Source organism: Carassius carassius, chromosome 43 (genome assembly GCF_963082965.1).
Source record: "Carassius carassius chromosome 43, fCarCar2.1, whole genome shotgun sequence".
NCBI classification, from domain to species: Eukaryota; Metazoa; Chordata; class Actinopteri; order Cypriniformes; family Cyprinidae; genus Carassius; species Carassius carassius.
In genome coordinates this window covers 26,004,244-26,010,674 of record NC_081797.1, presented here as the reverse complement: position 1 = coordinate 26,010,674, position 6,431 = coordinate 26,004,244, and the positions used below count along the sequence as shown (strand labels likewise).

At 36.7% G+C, this 6,431-nt stretch overlaps 2 non-coding genes across 2 annotated transcripts; both read left to right on the top strand.

The window, feature by feature from the left end:
• Positions 1-4,452: 4,452 nt before the first annotated feature.
• LOC132125710 (5S ribosomal RNA) lies at positions 4,453-4,571 on the top strand. Its single transcript, XR_009427099.1, has one exon. It is a non-coding gene; the product is annotated as a 5S ribosomal RNA (ribosomal RNA).
• Positions 4,572-4,798: 227 nt separating this feature from the next.
• LOC132125591 (5S ribosomal RNA) lies at positions 4,799-4,917 on the top strand. Its single transcript, XR_009426987.1, has one exon. It is a non-coding gene; the product is annotated as a 5S ribosomal RNA (ribosomal RNA).
• Positions 4,918-6,431: the final 1,514 nt, after the last annotated feature.

Genomic DNA, 6,431 nt, shown 5'->3' with positions numbered 1-6,431 from the left:
AGTGAAAGCTGATGGCAAGAGTCAGGAGGGTGACAATGCGAAAAGGCAAGAAGAATTGTTGCAGGCGGAGAGACCTGGAGGGAAGAGAGAGGTGCCAGAAAATCCAGTGACAGTTGAGGACGAGGACATGGACACAAGCAAAAGGGAAAGGGTGCAGAAGAAAAGAAAGAAGAAAGAAATAGAGGAGCACACGACAGAAAGTAAGTGTCTGGAATTTACAAAATGAGGATGATTCTGTTAAAAACGACAATACTTGCTATGTGGGGCTTTATGAACATTGCCTGTTTGAATAGCAATGGATTAAGAGATGAAAATAAGTTTGAGAAGGTGAAGGGATTGTTAAAAGCTGAAATATTCTGTTTGCAAGAAACACATTGGTCTGATGATATAATGGACAACATAAGGAAGAGGTGGGAAGGGGAAATTTTTGTGAATCATTGGAACGCAAAATCCTGCGGCGTGGCAACTCTTATAAAAGGAGATATATTGAATAATGTGAAGCAAGTATACAAGGATGGTAATGGAAGACTGTTAGTGACTGAATTTGTGTTCCAAAATGAATGTTTCAGGCTGATAAACATTTATGCACCTAATATTGAAAACGAAAGAAAGGAAATCTTTAAAGAAATTAAGCCGTTATGTAAAGGCAACTATATTGTAGTTGGGGATTTCAACGTATGGTGCACGAGACTGGATGCATCAAGTAGCGCAAACTTTAAATCAGATGCATCCAGGAAATATCTAACTGAATGGATGCAAAATGACGATATAGTTGATGTATGGAGGGAAGAAAATCCCTACAAAAAAGACTTCTCTAGAAGACAATTGGTGATGGGTGTTTTAAAACAGAGCAGAATAGATTTATGTTTAACCAAAAGGGAAATGTTAAAATATGTAAAAAAATGTGAAATATAAGTTTGTGGGAATAAGTGACCATGCTATGATGATGGTTAAGATGGATGTAAACGAGGTGGAGAGGGGGGGAGGAATGTGGTGTTTGAATGCAGATTTGCTAAAAGAAGAGACATACAAAGAAAATATAAAAAAATGTATAGATTATGAAATGCAAAATGTGTTATTTGATGAAAATGTATGTGAGTGGTGGGAAAAAATGAAAGGGACAATTAAAAAAAGAAGTATTAGATATGCAAAACAAAGGGATTTTATGAGAAGGAGTAAAATTGAGGATATGCAAAATGAATTGAAGAGGGAAGCAGAAAAAATAGAAGGTAATCCTGAGCAAGACAAAGAACGCTTTATGCAAATAAAAGCAGAAATAGAAGAGTATGAAAAAGAAAAAAGTAAGGGTGCAATAATAAGGAGTAGAGCACAGTATGCATTAGAGGGAGAACGAAGCACGAAGTTCTTTCTAAACTTAGAAAAGAAAAAACAGAGGAAAAAGCATATAACAGAGCTGGAAAATGAAAAAGGTGAGAAGATTACTGATTATGTGGGGATAATAAGAGAAGTAGAAATATTTTATAAAAAGCTATTTAAGAAAGAAGGGGTAAAACGGGAGTGTGTGGATGAAGTTTTAAATACTGTGAGTAAAAGGTTAAGTGAAAACGAGAAAAATATATGTGAGAGTGATATAATTATCAAAGAAATAAAAGAAGCAATAAAACAGACAAAAAAGAACAAAAGCCCAGGCTCAGATGGCTTAACGCATGAGTTTTATAAGACCTTTGAAGAGATTCTATCACCAATATTGTTGAAGGTTTATAGGAGTATGGAAGAGAGAGGGGAAATGCCAGAGTCTATGGGGTTAGGAGTAATTACAATACTATATAAAAATAAAGGAAGTCCACTTAAGCTAGGGAATTATAGACCATTGAGTCTTCTAAACACAGATTATAAAATATTGACAAAAGTGCTGGCAAATAAGATAAAAGAGGTAGTAGGATCAATAGTATCATTAAGCCAAGCCTATAGCATAAATGGTAGAGACATTACAGACACAATTTGCACAATAAGAGACATAGTAGAAGGGATGGGGAAAGATGGGAAAGGGGGATTGGTTTTATCTATAGACTTAAATAAGGCATTTGACAGGGTGGAACACAGCTTTATAGAACAGACAATGGGGAGATTTGGGTTTGGAGAGAGGATGCAAAAGTGGATAAAAATAATATATGGAAATGCTAAAAGTTGTGTTAAAGTTAATGGGATGTTAACTGACCCCTTCCCTTTAGAGAGGTCAGTACGGCAAGGTTGTCCGTTGTCTGCAATATTATATTCAATAACAGCCGAGCCGCTGGCGACACTTATAAAAAAAGATAATGAAATTAAAGGTATTGAAATACAAAAGGGGGGATTGAGTGTAATACACCAATATGCAGATGATACAACTTTTACAGTTAGGGATATAGAGAGTATAAATAAAATAAGAAAACAGATAGAAAAATATGGGGAAGCGTCAGGTGCAAAAATAAATGTTGATAAATCTGAAATAATGAGTATAGGAGGAGTAAGGGTTGAAGGGTCAGATATTCCATTCAGAATAACGAAAGACTTTATAAAAATTTTAGGGGTAAATGTAGGAGAGAATGCAAAAGAGGCAAGGGATGCAACATGGTCAGGGGTGCTAAACAAAATCAAGCAAGTGTTACAGTATTGGAGACTAAGGGAATTAAGACTAAGAGGGAAAGTTGTGGTGGTTAATTCTTTATTGTTATCTAAATGTAATTATGTGTTGGGAGCAATTGATTTACCAGACTGGGTGTTAAATGGAATAAAAGAGGCTGTGAATAATTTTGTATGGGGTGGGAAAAGAGCAAAAATATCAGCAAAAACATTAATAGCAGATTATAGTGAGGGGGGTTAAATTTGGTAGATTTAGATGTGAAAAGGAAGGCAATAAGAGTTAAGACAGTAAAAAAATATTTATGTGGTAAAGCAGAATATGGTTGGAAGGGGTATATGAGAAAATATTTAAATGAAAGTGGTGGATGTGGTGAAGAGGGAGTGTTTATGGTTTTAAAAAAGCCAATGATTGAAAAGTTGCCGTTGTTTTACCAAGAAGTGTTTACTGCATGGGCTGAATTTGTGATAAATGTAAACTATGAATGTGAAAACATAAATCAAATACACAATCAGCCAATTTTTATGAACCCAAGAATAAAGAGGGGAGGGAAAATGCTCTACAACAGGCTGTTCATGAGAGCGGGGGTAAGGAAAGTAAAGGACTTGGCCTATGAATATGTAAAGGGTTTCTTACCAAATAGGGCAATATATGATTGTGTGGTGGGGTGGGATGATACAATTGACAAAGCAAAAGTGGATGGTGAGTTTGAAAACATTAAAACAAGCCTGCCTGAAAAGTGGGTAGAAGGGATTGAAAGAGAAACTGTTAAAGTGGGAGATTGGGGAATGCCTGAAATGTATATTGTGGAAAATGGGAGAAAAAAGTTTTTGATGGAGATAAATGTGAAAACTATATACCAAATGATGGTCAGAAAGGAAATCAAAGTGCCTGCATCAGAGGCGGTATGGCCAAGACTCTTTCCTGATATGAAGGTAAAGACAATATGGAGAAACTTAAATGTCAAATACAATGGACTGGACTGTGAGAATTTGGACTTTAAGCTACGACACAACAGAATTTATACAAAGGTGGTAATTCATCAAATGAACAAAAATGTGAGTAGAGAATGTGTTGTATGTGAGACAGAGGCTGAAACCTTGATGCACATTTTCTTTGAGTGCAAGGAACTTGAGGAGTTTCATGCAAAAATGAAAAAACTGATAAAAGATGGAATAGGAAAGGAGTTTGCAGAGGATGAATGGAAAAAAACTGTTTTTATTTGGAGAATGTACAAATTATAAAGATAGAAATGTGAATTTTTGGAATTTGATTTTGAGTAATGCAAGATATGCAATATGGGTGAGGAGGAATATGGCATACTTTGAGAGAAAGAAAGTAGATGTGATTGGAATGTTCAAGAGTATTGTTAGAAAGAGTGTGTATATAATGTGGAAATACCTAAGCAAAGAAGAATTTGAAAAAGCATTTGTAGAAGAAAATGAATTTATAAGTACAACCGAAGGGTTAAGTTTAAAATTTTGAAAAGATAAGGTTATGTTAAAGTTAGGTAATTAGTTTTGGTTTGAGTGAAGTAATGTGATTAAATTTCAAAATTGATGCTGTATATGTTAAATAGAATTAACATGTAATACAATTGAAAGTGTAATGTTGGAGATATGAGTTATGTTATTATTATTTTTATGTACTTTTTGATAATAAAAAAAAAAAAAAAAAAAAAAAAAAAAAAATGCCGATCTCGTCTGATCTCAGAAACTAAGCAGGTTTGGGCCTGGTTAGTACTTGGATGGTAGACTTCCTGGGAATAATTCCAGGTGCTGTAAGCTTTTGGGTTTTCTTCCCTACTTATATAATGTACTGGAGATTAGAGTGGCTGATCTTTAAATAGCCCTCTCTTTGCAGCAGTTTTCACTTACGGCCATACCAACCTGGCTATGCCCGATCTCGTCTGATCTCGGAAGCTAAGCAGGTTTGGGCCTGGTTAGTACTTGGATGGGAGACCGCCTGGGAATACCAGGTGCTGTAAGCTTTTTGGAAATTTTTCACTAATTATATAATAATCTTGCAAAAAAAAAAAAGAGTCAATGCCCGATCTCCGAATCTTAGCATGTTTGGTACTGGTTACTACTTGGATGGTAGACTGCCTGGGAATAATTCCAGGTGCTGTAAGCTTTTGGGTTTTCTTCCCTACTTATATAATGTACTGGAGATTAGAGTGGCTGATCTTTAAATAGCCCTCTCTTTGCAGCAGTTTTCGCTTACGGCCATACCAACCTGGCTATGCCCGATCTCGTCTGATCTCGGAAGCTAAGCAGGTTTGGGCCTGGTTAGTACTTGGATGGGAGACCGCCTGGGAATACCAGGTGCTGTAAGCTTTTTGGAAATTTTTCACTAATTATATAATAATCTTGCAAAAAAAAAAAAAGAGTCAATACCCGATCTACGAATCTTAGCATATTTGGTACTGGTTACTACTTGGATGGTAGACTGCCTGGGAATAATTCCAGGTGCTGTAAGCTTTTGGGTTTTCTTCCCTACTTATATAATGTACTGGAGATTAGAGTGGCTGATCTTTAAATAGCCCTCTCTTTGCAGCAGTTTTCGCTTACGGCCATACCAACCTGGTGGCACTATTGAGCTACACAGGAAGTGACTTGGCAGTTTGTAGTGGGCAGTAGGTGAGAGAGGCTCACCTTGTATTTTTTGTTTTGTTTTATCTGAGTAAAGATTTTTTCTTTTGTATCTTATAAATTTTTGTTTGTTATAGTTTTTACACTTCCCAGCAGCAGTTTGCTGTCTGGGGAGTAATTTTTCTTTTGTTTGGAAAATGGATGGATTACATGGCAAAGAAGTGGACATGGCAGGAGGAAGACGAGTGCTAACGGACAAAGAAACGAATAAAGGACAACGAGATGGACAAGGACGAATGGATTATAACAAGAAGATTTATTCTAAAGAGGCTACGGTAATTGTTGACATGGCGGATTAGAGAGATGCAAGAGCAGAGGACATTATCAAAGCAGTGAACGAAAGGATTGGAGGAGGAAAGATTCTAGCAGTCAGACCGGGGCAAAGAAAAGAATATGAAATTACACTGATAAACATGGAGGTGTGTGATGGATTAGATGAAGGATTAATGATAAAAGGAAAACTGTGTGAGATTCGACAACTGAAAACAAGGGAGTATGTGGTTTCTTTCATACATTTGCCAGCCTATATTGAAGACTCTGACATTTTAAATAAATTACAAAATTGGGGCGTGACACCTGTTTCAGACATCAGAAGAAGAATGTATCCAGGCACAGATATTGCGGATGGTACAAGGTACCTAAGGGTGAAATTCCCTAAAGAAGTAGTGTCCCTGCCATACAGTACAAAGTTTGATACGGAGGAGGGAACACAGTATTTCAGGATCATGCATGATCGTCAGGCTAAAACCTGTCGATTGTGCATGAATCCGGGACATGTGTTCAAAGACTGTCCAGAATTTAAATGTCATCAGTGCAATGAGCAGGGTCATTACGCAAGGGATTGCGATGCAATTAAGTGCCCGGATTGCAGAAAGGTGATTGTAAGATGTGAGTGTTGGATGGAGAATGAAATTCAAAATAAAGAGTCAGAAGGTGTAGGAGGGCCAATGTCAAAAGAAACTGAATTGCAAAATGATGGAGAGAATGGGGAAGAAGATGCTGTAAATAAAGAGGCTATTGTGGAAAATAAGAAGGAATTGGAAGGAGAAATGGACAAAGGAATATTGACATCACGGGAAGTAACACAAGGGGCATTGGAGGAAATGGAGGACCAAGGACTAAAAGAAAAGGAGGAGGGAATGCAAGAAATAACTGAAGAGGAGAAAGAAATGGACAAAATGGATGACAAAAAGGACAGA